This window comes from Papaver somniferum, chromosome 2 (genome assembly GCF_003573695.1).
Source record: "Papaver somniferum cultivar HN1 chromosome 2, ASM357369v1, whole genome shotgun sequence".
NCBI classification, from domain to species: domain Eukaryota; kingdom Viridiplantae; phylum Streptophyta; class Magnoliopsida; order Ranunculales; family Papaveraceae; genus Papaver; species Papaver somniferum.
Genome location: NC_039359.1, coordinates 2,130,104 through 2,149,372, shown reverse-complemented (window position 1 = coordinate 2,149,372; position 19,269 = coordinate 2,130,104). Strand labels below are relative to the sequence as shown.

Here is a 19,269-nt window from a genome sequence, read left to right as displayed (position 1 = left end):
CCCAGCAACAAGCGTACTTTAAATTTACGCCTGACTATATTAGAATTTGGGATTTGGTCGCGACCATATTTGGTCTAGAATTTGATCTTTGGTTGGGATTTGATCTTTACTCCGTCCCACTGTGTTACGATCTCATCCCAAATTTTTGGTTATACTCGTCCACTGTAGATGCTCTTATGATATCTATATACCAGACATGGATGAACTTAAAACGGAATCATCACATTTGCTCAAATAAAATTCATTGTTGCAGGATTGAAGCCCGAAAAAAACATATCACAACCAAATATATTCTTCAAAAGTTTCAAGTCAGTAAAAGTTCACTTTTTATAGATAATAGTCGCAAATTCTCCGGTAGTTTTTAGGGTAACCATCTTATTGAATGCCTATTAGTCTTTTAACAATATTATTCTTAATAAAATATAAGATTAAAATACGCATCCAATATTTCATATGCGAGAAATAGACCCGTGCATCGCACAGGTGTAAAATTAGTATAACTTAATTTTAAAGCCTAGATTACCAGAATTTGAGTAATTACAACGTAACTAGAATAAGGTTAAATATTTAAGGGCTTCTAACAATCAAAAGTAAAATATTCAATGATTCGAAGAATAAGTCCTAATTAATAAAAAACTAAATATACAGTATATAACCTACCAAGAGAACAAAGGAGGAAATCGCTCAATTGGGGACGCGGTCCTTAAAAGAGAAAAGTCTGGTGTTAACCGTCGGCGGATTAATTTTCAGTTCCAATAGTGTAAATTTAAGTTGTTGTAGTTGAAAATATCGGAGTTGGATTTTTGGTGGGGTCTTCTAGTTCACCCTTTTGGGTGTGCATTAGTCTTCTCATCCTTTTTACCTAGCCTTTATTGGCTGAGTCGTGTCTTCGGTACTGTTAATTCGAAGGAATTAGAGTGTGACTAAAATGGTCTATGTAGTATTTGAGTGGAGGAATTGGTATCTTTTTTTCCCCACATAGTTTAGAATAAAACCCAAAACTAAACAAAGTTTAAAAATCACGCACAGTTTGAAACACTGAGGTGTTCGAATAAAGCTTATACCCACGATCAAAGTAGTTTAAATCTCTCCAAGGTGCTACTTGGTCGAGGAGCTTGAAAAAATGAGTTCAATTTTGAAACTCGTTTAAACTTGTCTTATTACTCGGATGAATATATTAAAGGTGAAAACGCAGGGGCTACCAAGACACACCAACAATTTTTTTTAGGCACTCTGTACGGACAAAACTCAATGTAACTCCGAGAGTACAAACTCAATCAAGGAAAGTGCCTAGAGCTATATTTCTATTTTTCTCTCTTGTGGTTAGAACGTTTACAGAATTGAATCCGTGAACCTAAATACAAAGAGAGTTCTTGGACGGTACCAATCAAGGATCAATCAAGTTTTTTCCAACTAACAAGGTTGGACCTAGCTACTGTGATTGATCAACGCACAACCTGTGATATTTCAATTATAAAGATAGAAAATATAATGCGTAAAAAAAAATAACACAAACACCAGAAGTTTTGTTAACAAGGAATCCGCAAATGCAGAAAACCCCCTGGACCTAGTCCAGATTGAACGCCACATTAATTGTATTAAACCTCTACATACACTAGCCTACACCAATTAACTTCGGTCTGGAATGTAGTTGAGCCCTAAAAAGAAATCCACCTATTAAGGTACATTCGCGCTCCTTACGCTCGAATCTCGCTAGACTCTGCGCAATTGATTCCCTTAACTGATGTCACCCACAACTAAGAGTTGCTTCAACCTCAATTGAAGACTTTAAACCAAATTTTCCTCCGACGGATTAATCCCATAATTGATTTCCTGATTTACGATCTAAATGGATGATCAGATCAAGCGATAGATCCAGGTGACGAAAATCGATAGCAACTTAGACAAAAGTCTGGATGTCCTAAAAAATCCGGACTTATGCAACCCGAAGTGCAGCCTAGATTATTATTCACCTCACAAGTATAAAACTTGTGGAATCAACAAAGTATGAAACGAATAGACTTTTTTGATTACTATCTATGTTGGTCGTTTGAGCAAGCTCTACAAACAATCAAGATCAGAATACTCAAGTTATCAAGACAAAAGATAACTGGATATGGCTTCACGAATTCATGTGAAGTCTTTGTAGTCGCTAAACCCTAAGAGGGCTTCCGGAGAGGAAGACTCTAGATACAACTAGGAGACACCAAAAAGTAGTGTCGGGATTCATAGATCATAATTGCCAAGAGTTTCCCTTATATAGACTTCAAAGCGTAGGTTTCTTTAGGATTAAGCTAAGATAGCTTGTGAACCAAGCAAACAATATCCACCGTTAGATGAAAGCTTTGAATCTTAATCACATATACAAGATATACACTATGGTTAGGTAAACCGTAACTGAACCGTGTATAAAGACTATGTTCAACATGGTTAGCCGAAACTAGCCGACTTGAACTTAAAAGTTTAACATTCATTTTCATCTTCACTATGACATGATATTGAGTCACAATCATGTGATCAATTGAGTCTAGTGTTAATTAAAGAAAATATCAAATGCAAATTACTTCATAGAAATAGTTTAATCGCGATTGAATCATGATCGACATAGTTTGTAAATGTATCAGGTACAATTACTTGAACCGTTCGTGAATCTGTTGAGTCATAGTACGCGGACCGGTTTGCAAACTCATATGCAATTACCAAGTTCCGGAGTCAACAGAACTTTTCATTTCATAAACCGGTTTGCACACTTATGCAATTACCAAGTTCCGGACTCTACATAACTTTTCAGTTCACGTACCGGTTTGCAAACTTTAACCCAAATCAAAGTTCTGGAGTCTACAGAACTTTTTACTTCATTTACCGGTTTGCAAACTCTTAGACCTTTGCCGGTTCCGGAGCTCACAAAACATTCAGATTGCGTACCAGTCTCGGTACTAAACTGGTTCTAAAACATAGAACTGTTTTGGTTCCCATACCGATTTGATTATTTTAACCCAGTTCCCTTACCAAAGTTCCACAATTGTTTGTATACGAATATAGAAACCTATCAGGATCACGAAACAAATAGATTTTCCCATGATGTATATACGAATATGCATATCACACAAATCTGAAAGTCGATATATAGCTACTTGATAGACACATTTTTGTGTCCGATTTGTCTCGATTCTATATATTGTTAGGGATCATTTTTGTACTTATCATGATGTTTTATTTATTTGTAGGTATTTTTGGCTAATAAACATTTTTGGAAAAAATTGGCTCGAAAAGTTGTCGGAAAGCACCCGGAGGACATTTGCTATTCGGACTCTCACTTTGGATAAGGGGTAACCTAATTACTAAGAGGCATCCCATTTCCAGGCAGTTGCTAATCGCACCCCTACTCTGGATAAGGGCAACCATCTTCAACATTCAAAAAAAAAAATTTGGCGGGAAAAAAGTGTAGTTAAAAAGCAGTTTTGGCAATCATGATTTGGAGGAGTTTGAGGTCGATTAAACCTCTGATTTTCATAGGATAGACTCCTTATGGGTCTAGGTATCTGATATGGGTGTTTAAATCGATTAGATTGGGCTCAATCGACGGATTTTTCTCACAATAAGAAAGTATGGAAAGTCACGTGTGTGACCTGTTTTAGGGAATTTTAGAGAGATTAAAACGCTGTAAACCTTCCCAAAGATTTGTATCTATCTAAGGAAGAGTTTAGAATAAAAAGGAAAGCTCAGAAACGCGTAGAAATCCTAAAACAAGAAATTATCGCAACTTGGCCGTGAAGAGAAGGAAAGAGATTTTGGAAGATTTGGGAGAGATTTAATCGGTATTTTTGATATAAATAGATGTCTTGGGTCATATAGAAGATGTGTAGAGAGTTTGGGAACCTAAGGAGAGCCAGAGAAGAAGAAATTAGAGCTTTACCAAACTCTGTTTCTGCTGCTGCTGCTGTTGAAGAAGAAGAACAGCTGAAGAACATTGACCCACGGCAGACAGTCGCAGAAAGGTGTCACTGTTTAACAGCTGAATAACATTAAGCTGTTCAGGGCTGTCTTATTTCAGGGCAGTCTTATTTCAGGGTAGTCTTAAATCAGCGACAAACCAACAGTTTTTCTGTAACAGTTCATTGTAACAGCTGTTTTGCAACACCAACACACTGTTGCAAACAGTCTGTGTTATTAATTTTCACTCTTTTAATCATCTTTTGAGCAACAAACACATATTTTGAGATCATGATTAATATGAGGAGCTAAACCACATTGCTGAGGCGATAGAGGAAGCTATTTTTCCAACAAAAAGTGGTAGATTCTATTTTATCTTTTTATTTGCAATAATTATATGATTATTTGCCTTGAACTATTATTGAATATGATTTTTATTTGAGTGATTGTCATCTATTTTGATGGAGTATGCTTAGTTTTAATACTTTTGATGCTTCATACTTGGTATTTACAATTATTACTTTTGAAAATCTACTTGTTGCAATATTTTAGAATCAAATTAAACAAGAAAAGTGCATAAATATAAGTATTGGTTTAATCACTTTGAACTTGGAAAATAGTGGAATCTTAGCCTCAGTGTTTCTTTTAGTATTGATATCATCTTTGATTGAGTTTGCTATAATTTTTAGTGAGTTTTCTATTTTAATATTAGTATTTAAGACTAATTAATATCCTTCACAAGTCTGAGAATCGAACCACTTTTACCACTATCTACAAATCACATCAATTTTTGGCGCCGCCGACGCGGACTTGTTTTTAGGGTTTTAGATTTTTTTTTTGTTTTGTTTTTATTATTTTTGTCTTTTTTTTTTTATGTTTTTGGGTATTTATCTTGTGTCTACAGGTTCTGGATCATAAAGAAAATTGAGCCAAGGAGTTTGGTGATTTCATAAAGACTTGGAGCTAAAGATTAAAGCAAAAAGAACAGAAAATAAGACAATTTTATTTATTTATTTTTTATTTTTAGACAATTTTAGTTTATGGTTTATTTATTTTATTTAAAAAAAAACTGTATTAGGGTTTATTATTTTTGTAATTTTTCTTTATTTTTTTGGGATTTTGGAATTTTAGACTTTGGGAGATTATTTTTTTTATTACCCTACGGAAGGGTACTTTAAATATAAACTGTTTGCAGAGAAGGAGGACAATTACGATATTGTCTCTGCACCTTGGGTTCGTACACTAGACATCGGAGTCAGTGGCCCGAGTCGACTACAACCGATTCATCCCCCGCCTGGAATGGGAGGTAAGATTCTAAACACTCGCGAATCCCCTGTCAGTGAGTTACTGGACTCTTTCGTATGCATATATGAGGACTGAATACGGACATTTATTTTTCTAGTAAAGGGCAAGGCCTGGCCATACAAGATAAGGGTTCGGATTTCATCACCGTTCTCTTCTTGCCCGCTTTAGGAACACGTAACCTACGCGAACCTAAGCCTAAAATTTTGACTAGAACGAGACCGATAGGGTAACGAGCTTACAGGAAAGTCATTCGAAAAATATTGGTTACTCTTTTAAGCATACTTCGAAGTTCTTGACGGTTTCTGTAAGTTGAATGCGTGACTGCGCCGCCTTGTAATACCGGTGAGGCCTTGGGTATCAAAGCTCCACCGAGCTTCCCTCGCCTCTATTCAACTTACGTTAACTCGGATTGATTCCAGAGGGGTTTGCTTAAATTGTAACGAATTCCCGTTCGAAGGATTAGAAGCTGGTCTAGAAACAATCTAAGTGGAGCCATCATGCTTTTTGTTTGCTAGAAATCAATAGGTTTGATTTGGTTGAGTCGGCCTTGATCTGTGTTTGCTTACCCTTCCAATTTAGAAAATTCTATTGTATGCCTGAACGTAAAAGAGACGCACTAGGTAGATTTGTTAAAGAAAACCTAGTAGTTCGAAGCGTCTCGATTACCTTAATCTAGAAAGTCCGGCTTTTGAAGAGTCTGTTTTTGAACGTTCTTTGACTGAGGAGAGAATCCTGTTGCTCCGATAGCGCCAGAAATGGCAACTTTGAAAGCTTTGTTGAATCCAACTAGGACTACCCGTCCTTCGTGTATTAAGTTAGCTGAAACGGAGGCACCCTATGAACTGAAACCTGGGACCTTACAGATGCTCCCAATCTTTTTAGGGAAAGAAAATGAAAACCCTTATTACCATGTTAGGGATTTTGAGGAAATTTGTAGTACTCTAAGAATTAGAGGCTTAGATGATGATGCTTTGAAACTTAGGTTATTCCCATTTTCCCTGAAAGATAAGGCCAAGTCGTGGCTGTATAGTTTGGACTCCGAGTCAATTGAGACATATGAACAACTTACATCTGCCTTTTTCAATAAGTTTTTCCCTAGGCACAAAACATCGTCTATTAGGACGCAAATATGCACATTTTCACAACAAGAGGGAGAATCTTTATATAGGTATTTGGAAAGGTTCAATGATTTATTATCCCAGTGTCCTCATCATGGTTTAGAAAAGGTTAGGCTAGTTCAGATCCTTTATGAGGGTTTAGATTATTCCACAACGACCATGGTTGAGTCTCTATGCACTGGTGGATTTGAAAACCAAACTGTTGATGCGGCGATGGAATTTTTTAATGAAATCGCCGAAAAAACCCAGCAATGGGAAAATAGTAGGGCACCCCAGAAAACAATTCTTTTAAGTAGAGGAAACGTTAATAGGGTAGAAGGAGGCTATGAATCAGATGCCAAAATTGCTGCTATAGCAAAAAGGTTAGAAGCCTTAGAAGTGGGCCAGACTAGTGGTAGAGTGGAGCCTTTTTGGGAAGGCCAGAATATTGAAGAGCAGGCCAATGCTCTTTATAATAACACTAGATTTGATAACCGTCAAAAGATTGACCCATATTCAGAAACCTATAATCCTGGTTGGAGAAACCATCCGAACCTTTCGTGGTCTAAGGGCCAAAGTCAAGGTCAGTTTAGTAATTCTAATGCTCCCCCAGGTTTTGGCTATACTAAGAATCCTTCAGGACTAGCTCAGTTTCAGAATCAGTCAGATAAGAAAATCCTAAGTTTAGAGGAATCTCTCGCCTTGTTAACTCAGCAAACTGCAAAATTCCAGTTATCCGTAGAACAGAGTCTACAAGCTAGTAACAGGATAGGACAAGAAAATAGTCAGGCTATTTCCGAGTTAAAAACCCAGGTTGGTCTGATAAGTGATTCTTTGAGAGAAAAAGGAAAGTTTCCTAGTCAAACACAACCTAACCCTAGAGGAGTTCACGAATTAGGTGCAAAACCATCGAATCAATTGAATGTTGTTAGAACCCTTAGAAGTGGTAGAGTTGTAGACAATAAGGTAACCATGCCCGATAGTGAACATACTGTAGTTCACCCCTCAGGATCTCACCTCTCAGGACCAGTAGCTGAAGAGACTGATAAAGTTTCTAATGATGTGAATTCGGTCCCTGAAAGGTATGATTTTAGGCCTAGATCCCTATTTCCTCAGCTATTAGTACCAACAAAGAAGCAATCGAACTTCAATGACATAGTGGAGGTTTTTAAGCAAGTTACCATAAACCTTCCCTTATTAGATGCAATTAGGCAAATTCCTGCTTATGCCAAGTTCCTTAAGGATATGTGTACGCGAAAGCGAAAACTTAGCGTCCATAAGAAAGCCTTTTTAGCTAGTCACGTAAGTTCAATCATTCAGAACACCACAACTCTAAAGTACAAAGACCAAGGTTCTCCTACCATTGCTTGCACAATAGGTAACTTCCGGGTAGAAAAAGATTTACTTGACTTAGGAGCCAGTGTGAACTTACTGCCATTCCATGTATACTTACAGCTAGGACTTGGTGAAATGAAACGTACTCAGATGACACTGCAGTTAGCTGATAGGTCTGTTAAAATCCCTCGAGGTGTTATCGAGGATGTTCTTATTGAGGTCGACAAGTTTATTTATCCAGTGGATTTCGTGGTCCTAGATACCCAACCTGTCCCTGACCCAGAGAACCAGATACCTGTGATTTTAGGTCGCCCATTTTTAGCTACGTCTAATGCGATCATTAACTGTCGAAATGGTGTGATGAGTTTATCTTTTGGTAATATGACTATGGAGATGAACATTTTTAATGTCAGTAAGCAACCTCATGAGCTAGATGACACATGTGTTGAGGAGGTGAACATGATAGAAGCCTTAGTTCAGGAGTCATTACCAAACATCTTGTCTGAAGACCCATTAGAAAGTTGTCTATCCCATTTTGGTTTAGATTTTGACGACGATAGCACTATTGAACAGGTGAATGCTCTATTAGATTCTACCCCTGTGTTAGACACTGATAGATGGAAAGCTAGGTTCGAACCGTTACCAGTTTCTGAGACTACCCTAATTCCTTCTTTAGAAGAGCCCCCAAAGTTGGACCTTAAACCACTACCCGATACTCTAAAGTATGTGTTTTTAGGCCCATCTGAGACTTTACCTGTGATTGTAGCTTCCAATTTGGATAGTGATCAGGAAAGTAGGCTAGTAAATGTACTTCAAGACAATAAGGAAGCTTTAGGGTGGACTATAGCAGACATTAAGGGTATAAGTCCTACTGTGTGTATGCATCAGATTCATTTAGAGGAAGACTCCAAACCTTCTAGGGAGATGCAACGTCGACTGAACCCTAACATGAAAGAGGTAGTTCGAAAAGAGGTGCTTAAGTTGTTAGATGCGGGTATTATTTACCCAATTTCAGACAGTAAGTGGGTCAGCCCTGTTCAGGTTGTCCCCAAGAAATCAGGTATCACTGTAGTCCAGAATGATAATAATGAATTAATCCCAACCCGAGTGACCACGGGATGGCGTGTGTGTATTGACTATAGGAAATTGAACAAGGTCACAAGGAAGGATCACTTTCCCCTTCCTTTTATCGACCAAATGCTAGAGCGATTAGCTGGACATAGTCACTATTGCTTCTTAGATGGCTACTCCGGTTATAATCAGATCGTTATTGCCCCAGAAGACCAAGAGAAAACCACTTTACCTGTCCCTTTGGTACCTTTGCGTATAGACGCATGCCTTTCGGGCTATGTAATGCCCCTGCAACTTTTCAGCGTTGTATGATGAGCATATTTTCTGATATGGTAGAACGGTTCTTAGAGGTCTTTATGGATGATTTTTCAGTGTTTGGTTCATCTTTCGATGAGTGCTTGCATCATTTGACATTAGTGTTGACTAGGTGTAAGGAAAAAAATTTAGTGCTTAATTGGGAAAAATGCCATTTCATGGTTAAATCAGGAATTGTATTAGGGCACATCGTCTCTTCAAAGGGTATAGAGGTAGACAAAGCCAAAGTTGACCTTATTAAGACTTTACAGGTCCCAAAAACCGTAAAAGATATTAGGTCATTCCTAGGGCATGCAGGTTTTTACCGTCGATTCATTAAGGATTTTAGCTTGATTTCTAGACCTCTTTGCAATTTGCTTGCAAAAGATGTTAAGTTTGTCTTTGATGATGCTTGTTTAGAGGCTTTTGAGAAGCTTAAAACTTTACTCACTACTGCCCCGATAGTCCAGGCACCTAACTGGAACCTACCCTTTGAGATTATGTGTGATTCTTCAGATTATGCTATAGGCGTCGTTTTAGGACAACGAGAAAACAAATTACTTCATGTGATTTATTATGCTAGCAAAACTCTGAATGATGCCCAAATGAACTACACAACTACCGAGAAGGAACTTTTAGCCATCGTGTTTGCCTTGGATAAGTTTAGGTCCTACCTATTAGGTTCTAAGATCATAATCTATACAGATCATGCTGCTTTGAAATACCTTTTATCTAAGAAGGATACCAAACCTAGATTGATTAGATGGATCCTATTGTTACAGGAATTTTCCCCAGACATTAGAGACAAAAAGGGTGCAGAAAATGTAGTAGCAGATCACTTGTCTAGGCTAGTTGTTAGTTCCCCTAGTGATTCCCTTCCTATAAGGGATAGCTTTCCTGATGAACAATTGTTCTCTGTTTCCCAATCACCTTGGTATGCAAATATAGTGAATTATCTTGTTACTGGTCGAACCCCTCAACATTGGGGTAAGCAAGATCGTTCTAGGTTTTTAGCCGAGGTTAAGCATTTCTTTTGGGACGATCCTTATCTGTTTAAGTATTGTCCGGACCAGATTATTAGGAGATGTGTATCTGAGAGTGACCAGTCTAGTATTATCTCCTTTTGTCATGAACATGCATGTGGGGGTCATTTTAGTGCTAAGAAGACTGCTGCTAAGATTTTGCAGTGTGGATTTTACTGGCCTTCGTTGTTTAAAGATTCCCATAGTCATTGTGTTTCTTGTGAGCGTTGCCAGAAGTTAGGAACCATTTCCCGTAGAAATATGATGCCTTTGAACCCTATTTTAGTGATTGAGGTCTTTGATGTGTGGGGCATTGATTTTATGGGTCCATTTCCTATTTCGTTTGGTTATCTTTACATACTTGTCGCTGTAGACTATGTGTCTAAGTGGGTTGAGGCGGTTCCGTGTAGAACGAATGACCACAGGGTCGTAGTCCAGTTTTTGAAAGAGAATATACTTACACGTTTTGGTACGCCGCGAGCTATAATTAGTGATGGAGGTTCACACTTTTGTAATAGACCGTTTTCTCTTTTAATGAAACAATACGGTATTACCCATAAAGTAGCAACCCCATATCACCCTCAGACTAGTGGTCAGGTAGAGGTTTCCAATAGGGAAATTAAACGTATTCTAGAGAAAACAGTTAATCCAAATAGGAAAGACTGGTCGTCGAGGCTTACTGATGCCTTATGGGCTTACCGTACTGCGTTTAAGACACCCATTGGAATGTCACCTTATCGTTTAGTGTTTGGCAAGGCATGTCACCTGCCTGTTGAGTTAGAGCATCGAGCCTATTGGGCTATTAAGAACTTAAACTTTTCACTTGACAAGGCAGGAGCTCAAAGAAAGCTCCAGCTCAATGAGTTGGACGAGATTCGTAGAGATGCATACGATAGTGCTAAGGAGTATAAGAACAAAATGAAACTTGTGCATGATAGGAATATTTTACGAAAGTCATTTTCTCCAGGTCAAAAAGTTCTTCTGTATGACACTCGTTTGCATCTATTCCCCGGGAAGTTGCGCTCTGGTGGACCGGTCCTTTTGTGGTCCGTACTGTTTTTCCTCATGGCGTTGTTGAGATTGAGACACCAGATGGTAGTAGTTCTTCGAAGGTTAACGGTCAGCGATTGAAGCCCTTTTGCCTTTTCCTACAGGTGATGTTGAGGGGTCCCTCTGGAGGACCCTGTTTACCTTGATTGACCATCGAGGCGATTTTGTATGTTGTATAATATTTTTGTAGGTTTTTGGTTACACTTCACCCAGGTACTATCTTTCCGACTTCTCTCTTTACTATTTCCTCTTGTTACTTATATTTTTGGTACTGTTCTTTGATTAGAAACATTGAGGACAATGTTAGATTTAAGTTTGGGGATGGGGTAGAACTTTTTATTACCTTTTCGTTGCAAGAAATAAACTCCAGAGCCTAGAAATTTATCCCTATTAAGGATGGCACTAACCAATCTAAGTGGATGGAAGCATTTTGGTTGTAGGAGTTAAGGAACCAATCTGACTAGATGGCAACAGCTAAAGAGTCTATTCATAAAAGCACAAATCTCAGGTGTTAGAAATAACATGATAGTTTCACCATATCTCGTTGAGTCCTTTTCACTTCTGTTTTTATTTTGTTTTGTTTTTAAACTATGTTTCTCTAGGTGATTACATGGGGCTCACGATTCAAGTTGTTACCAATGATAGGGTGAATTAGAGTGATTGAGATGCAAAAAAAAAAAAAAAGACCAGACCATCTGACCAACTGGAATAAATTCAATAAAGTCGACCACTGGAACCCTTGTATATGCCAGTTGTGTTGACCTAGAGTTAGGATTATCAATCACTGGTTCCCTTGTATATGCCAGTGTGTTGATATTAGTCAGACTAGTATCTCAGTCCATTAGGATAGGTTCATTTTGGCGGAGGCCTTCAGACAGATATGAGAAACACCGTTCACCTAGTAAACATCAAAACCATTTATGTTTTTCTATATCCATCTTCTTGATCTATCCATGTGATTAGTTTTGACTCCGGATATTGATGTCCATAGTGCGAATATCTGAGTAGAGCTCTGTCACTTCATATGAATTTTAGTATGCTTGAGTACAAATCGTGTACAACAATTGGAATTTCGCATCAGGGTACTTCCTCCTGTAGTCAATAAGTATGCCAACCAAGGATATTCTTTAGTGCCTTCCAAGTTCTGTGTAGATAGCTAGGGTCTGGAGTAAAAAGGTTTTGTGGGTATACCTCTGGTAAGCCCTCCGGAGACAACACTCCGCCACTAGGGACACCTAGGGGTTTATAGGATTATTGCATACGCTAAATGCAATCGACGATGCCTGCGACAATGAGTTAGGATTTTATTTCTATTTTATTTTTTGCTCGAGGACTAGCAAATAATAGGTTTGGGGGTATTTGATAGACACATTTTTGTGTCCGATTTGTCTCGATTCTATATATTGTTAGGGCTCATTTTTGTACTTATCATGATGTTTTATTTATTTGTAGGTATTTTTGGCTAATAAACATTTTTGGAAAAAATTGGCTCGAAAAGTTGTCGGAAAGCACCCGGAGGACATTTGCTATTCGGACTCTCACTTTGGATAAGCGGTAACCTAATTACTAAGGGGCATCCCATTTCCAGGCAGTTTCTAATCGCACCCCTACTCTGGATAAGGGGCAACCATCTTCAACATTAAAAAAAAAGGATTTTGGCGGGAAAAAAGTGTAGTTAAAGAGCAGTTTTGGCAATCGTGATTTGGAGGAGTTTGAGGTCGATTAAACCTATGATTTTCATAGGATAGACTCCTTATGGGTCTAGGAATCTGAAATGGGTGTTTAAATCGATTAGATTGGGCTCAATCGATTGATTTTTCTCACAATAAGAAAATATGGAAAGTCACGTGTGTGACCTGTTTTAGGGAATTTTAGAGAGATTAAAACGCTGTAAACCTTCCCAAAGATTTGTATCTATCTAACGAAGAATTTAGAATAAAAAGGAAAGCTCAGAAACACGTAGAAATCCTAAAACAAGAAATTGTCGCAACTTGGCCGTGAAGAGAAGGAAAGAGATTTTGGAAGATTTGGGAGAGATTTAATCGGTATTTTTGATATAAATAGATGTCTTGGGTCATATAGAAGAGGTGTAGAGAGTTTGGGAACCTAAGGAGAGCCAGAGAAGAAGAAATCAGAGCTTTACCAAACTCTGTTTCTGCTGCTGCTGCTGTTGAAGAAGAAGAACAGCTGAAGAACATTGACCCTCGATAGACAGTCGCAGAAAAGTGTCACTGTTTAACAGCTGAAGAACAGTAAGCTGTTCAGGGCAGTCTTAAATCAGCGACAAAGCAACAGTTTTCTGTAACAGTTCCATTGTAACAGCTGTTTTGCAACACCAATACACTGTTGCAAACAGTCTGTGTTATTAATTTTCACTCTTTTAATCATCTTTTGAGCAACAAACACATATTTTGAGATCATGATTAATATGAGGAGATAAACCACATTGCTGAGGCGATAGAGGAAGCTATTTTTCCAACAAAAAGTGGTATATTCTATTTTATCTTTTTATTTGCAATAATTATATGATTATTTGCCTTGAACTATTATTGAATATGATTTTTATTTGAGTGATTGTGATCTATTTTTATGGAGTATGCTTAGTTTTAATACTTTTGATGCTTCATACTTGGTATTTACAATTATTACTTTTGAAAATCTACTTGTTGCAATATTTTAGAATCAAATTAAACAAGAAAATTGCATAAATATAAGTATTGGTTTAATCACTTTGAACTTGGAAAATAGTGGAATCTTAGCCTCAGTGTTTCTTTTAGTATTGATATCATCTTTGATTGAGTTTGCTATAATTTTTAGTGAGTTTTCTATTTTAATATTAGGATTTAAGTCTAATTAATATCCTTCACAAGTCTGAGAATCGAACCACTTTTACCACTATCTACAAATCACATCACTACTCCGCTACGTGTACGAATACATGTAATACGGCTTCAGACATATAACAGTTTTCTCAGATTGTAAGACTGATAACACTGTCTTATATTCCGAATATAGTAGTTTAATATTTCTCTAAATGAATTCGAAACATTCCCGAATAACAACAATGACACTTATTACTGTTCCAGGCTATTTTCGAATGATGAACTTGAATCAAGATTTGGTCAAGTATGAACAAATATTCATTAAGATTAGTCATTATATTTCGAGAAATTCGTAAACTAAATAATTAGTTCTCGACTCGAAATTCTTGTTTATGCAAGCTAATCTAATTAGTTATGCGGCAATCGTCTCAAGATAAAAAAGTGAATATAACTTGAGAAGTCTTCACTTACCTTTTGTTGATGAAGTTCTCCAAAAGCTTCAGTTGATCTTCGCCTTCAAACGGTAGAACGCAAATGATTACTGACTCATTTCTCAACTCCACTATCCTAGACCGAGATTTAACTAATTGTAGACTTGAAATCAAGATATATCTATTTTTGACAATTAAATTTGACAACAAGCTTGATATAGCAACACTTGTGAGTTCGACCGAGCAATGCTCTAACAATCCCCCCCCCTTGTCAATTTTAGTGACAAAACTATTTAATACATATGGATAACAAAAATAAAGTTTTGAAAAAACTCCTTGATCCACCATGTCTTCTTGATTTCCTTGGTTTCTCCAACTCTTCTTGAACTCTTCGTAATTTCAAGTTGCAATGATTTTGAACGTGTTCAACTCAGCATCGTTGTTGTTGAAGAACCGATTCCACAGCGATAACAACTTTTTGAAAATAAAATATTCTCAATCTTTGTTATGCAGGCACAAAGTATTATTATCTTCTCACCAAAGTTCAATTGTATCTCAACTCTGAAGTAACACTATGGTGATATGTTTCTCCCCGTTAATCAATACTTACATCTTTTGTTTAATAGGAAAATCTATTTCTTAAATGATCCACTCCCCCTTACATAATGATCCGTAAACCATATGTATGTAGTATGAAACCACTAAATATTTCTCCCCCTTTTTGTCAATAAAATTAACAAAGGTACGAAAATCACGGGATCATAATGAATACAACCAAACGATATCTCAAGCTTAAGGAAGATGGAGATACTACATAATAACATAGTTAAAATGTAACTCCTCATATCAACTTGTTTTAGATGATATCACATAGTAATAAATACTTAGCACTCATCCTAGGAGATTAAAAAGATACAAGCATCCCCTTCATAATTCTACAGCCACACTCTCCACAAATATATAACAATTAAGCACAAGTTTATTTAAGAACTCTCCCCCATAAAATGTCATTTCCGAGAGAACAACATGAGCGACCTTATTTTTCTTTGCTATACCAAACCCTAGTTATCCTTCTCAAGAATAAAATCCTCAAAATAAGTTTCCTAGATATTAAGATCTTTGAAGAATTCCTTATCATCTCCAAACTTCTTATCAATGACTGTAAAGGGAACATACGGTTCATGAATAAAAGAGTTAGTTCCTGCAAACATGGTAGGCTGTTGATTGACAAGAGTATCTTGTAGTTTGACAGATTTTTGTAAAATATTCTTCAGTCCTTGCACCTCCTTCTTGGTTTTCCTAAGTTCTACAAGAAGATTTTCAAACCTTTTCTGATTGGAATGATCCTATCTAGGTTTCTTCTGATTCCTCCTTATCTTCATAAGAGATGAGACAAAAGAAATAGACATCTCTTTCCCATTTTTAGTTGGAATAGTATCAATAACCATTGGAGCAAGGGTTTCACGAGAATTGTGCTTGCAGCCTCCATGATTCATTGAGAAAAATGAATTTGTGAAACACAAAAGTATGGCTCAACAGGAAAACCTTCTTGAGAAAGAGATGAGTCTTGAAGTGAATGTCATTTATCATGCAGGATTTCGTAACTTATAAAGGTTCATGCACACAAAACCTAAAATGGAACAAAAATGTCATTTTTATCTCTTCTTATTCTAAGTTTTGCAGATCGAAATTTATAATACTATTACTTGAGACATATGGATATCCAAGCACTAATATTCAAACTTTGATCCAAAGCCCTGATATGCAAGGTTCTTATCTCTTATAAGGGCAGATGATATAAGATGTACATTTCAACATACTTAGTGTGTGTACTTCTCATCTCCAGATTCCTGCACAGAACTGACAATATCCTTTATAAACGGAACGTTTAGTCCGAACTCTTCTCTTTGTTTGAGAATTTTCCTTATCCATAAATATTTTAGAAGAAGAAGAGTTAACTTTGTGTACCTCAGGATTGGACTTTTGAATAAGTTTAAGTGCATTTTCCAACCGACTAGCTATTCGTTATAGTTTGTTGACATACCTTAGTTTATGTTTGAATTTGAAACATTGTGCAAGTCTGTGACCTTTACTGGTATAATAAGGACATGTCAGATTGGATATTATTTCAGGATCATCCTTAGTGGTTAAACACATGGTACCTGTATGTGTACCCTCATGTAGACGTCGATATTCGATAAGCTTGTTTTGACCATAACTTCTTCGTCCAAACTCGGAATGACCTCATTCTTTTTGTAATTGAATTATCTTCGAGATGGTGTTGATAAATTCTTAATTTGAATGAGAGGTAAGCTTGGTATTTGGCATGTCTCTTGATTTTGAGCATCTTTGCTCCTTTTCGTCACATTTCTTTGACTTCTCTTCGACTTGGGCACTTGGATACTTGCAATACTTCTCTTCTTAGATATTTTTAGCACTTTGTAGCTCTTTTTAACCTAATAGAAACAAATAAGAGAAAACAAGATTAATAACAATAATACATGCAAGAATAATAGTCAACATGATATGTGCGCCCTAATTCTTTTGTTTTCCTCACAGTATTCATAATATGGCATTTATTTGTGAGGATGCACTTTCAATACAATCAACTTGTGTTGGGGTGAACAATGTCTAGCTCACTACAGGTGGTTGAAACAAACTTTTCCGCATCTATGGAATTTTCACTATCTATAGTTTTTGGCTTATTTCGTTTCTTCTTCCACCAATTCTTGAGTTTCACGTTTGGATTATCATAAAAGAGATCACTTTTAGACCCATTCATATCTACATCCATCTTTCCTAAGAAATTTTTAGCTTCCAGCATCATGGATTTTTCCTTTTCCATAGTCATGGAGTTTTCTAGGAGATCATTCCTTTTCATACTCAATGCATCATTGACTTTCTTTGGTACCCACTTTTGAGTGTGTTTAGGAACAACCAGAACCTTCTTCCCATTATTCTATTCAAGATTTCTCTAAAGAGAATTGGATTGAATATTCTTTTGCAAGTTAGTCTTTCTCCAGTTAGAAACATCGGATCTTGTCTTAGTCTTTACAAAGTTAACCTTTTGATAATCATTAGAATTGTGAAAAGGCTTTATATGACGTTTATAGGAAAATCTTGGTTTATGACAACACTGATTCCTTTGCTTAAAGGTTGGACAGTTACAACCTGTAATATTAAGGGAATTAACCTTAACATATGATCTAGGTTTCACAACTTATTGTGGTACCCAAACAAGAACATCATGAAGTTTCTCATTCCTTATACGAAAACGACACCCTCTTTGAAGGTGACCTTTATTTCCGCAATAATAGCAAACATAAGGAATGTTCATAACTTGGATTCGTCTGTGCTGGCTAATAATATCGACGACGGATATTTAATTTATCCAACCTCGATATTATCGATGACACGTGGTAGGAATCTAAGAATGGAAGGCTAGGATTATTTTGACACTTCGTAATTGACGACACAACTGGTGAATATGTCTCGTTCTTCTCGATATAATTATATCTCGACGAAATTTGATGGCTAAGATGAGAGTTGGGTTACCTAACTGGTGGAAAAAAGATACATATGAGACATAATCTTCTAGTCTCTTTTATTTTCCCTTCGTCTCTCCATTTCTATGTGCCTGTCTCTGTTTCAATTTTATGAACTTAGGGTTACAGAGACTAAGTTGAAGATGGGTAAACCTAATCGAGCAAAGAAACGACGAAGTAAAATGGTTTCGGTATCACCAAATCAGAAATTATGAACTAAAAGTTAACTGACAAACGCTAACTCATGATTTTTTTTATGAGTTGTTTCATTTTAGCAGATATTTGTGGTGTTTCTATTCGATTCGTTTGTTCTAGGGTTTATAAAAATTGATTTTCAAATTAGTTTTTCAATTTTGAAATCAATCAGTTGGTTTTTGATTCTCTGTGAATAGACTTTTCTAGGGTCTGTATTTTTATTAGATTTATAGGGTTTGTCTTTTTAGTTTGTATTATCTGCTTTTCGTATTTGACTTATATTATTCTTGTGGATATGATGTTGAAGATGACAGGATGCCTATCAGAAATATTAAGGTAAAGGTGCTGCTAACTCACCAGTATTTTGAGTTCAGAGACTGTGCTAGAGTTGAGATGGGTCTTGATAGGTTAAAGGACATGATCGGGAAAAATTTGAGATTGAAGGGTAATGGGCTTATAAACATATTATGGTTTGTGGATCCTTATTTACCAGAGTCTTTGATTATGAAAGTAAAGTTTTGGTATTAATGGGATAATACAGAAATTGATGAGAATGGTTGGAGTAAGCTGCATATGCAAGTATTTACTAGGATTAACTCTGGTGAGGTTTCTGAACTTACCTATGAGTCAGTTCCTCCACACAAGTACTTGACTCCAATTAAGAATAGGGATACAACACCAAAGAAAGCAGTATCCAAGGGAATACACGTTCTATTTCAACACCAAAGAAAGCATTATCCAAGGGAACTACACACCTAGTAGTTCAAGAAGAAGTCCAAGGCTAGCAACATAGTTTAAGGAAAAAATTGCAGAAAAAAGTAAGAATAAGTTTTTTATTGATATATCGGATGATGAAGAAGTCTGTGAACAAACTCAACCAACACAAGCAAGTGTGGCTGAAAAACATACCTGAACAAGAAGTATATGTTCCTCAAGTCTCTGAACAAACTGAACCAACACAAGCAAGTGTGGCTAAAGAAGTGTTTGATCATGATTTCTGGTTTGAACCTACAACACAAGAAAGTGTCGTTGAATATATTTACAGGATGAGTCAAGAATATAAGAAGAGTGATGAGGTTGTGTCGTTGAATATATTTACAGGATGAGTCAAGAATATAAGAAGAGTGATGAGTTTTTTGTTCAGCTTCCAAACATCGAAGAAGATGAGT

The 19,269-nt window shown here is 36.6% G+C and overlaps 1 pseudogene; it reads right to left on the bottom strand.

Annotated features, from left to right (window-relative positions):
• Positions 1 to 6,357: 6,357 nt before the first annotated feature.
• LOC113354650 lies at positions 6,358 to 6,457 on the bottom strand (annotated as a pseudogene).
• Between the last annotated feature and the right edge of the window lie 12,812 nt (positions 6,458 to 19,269).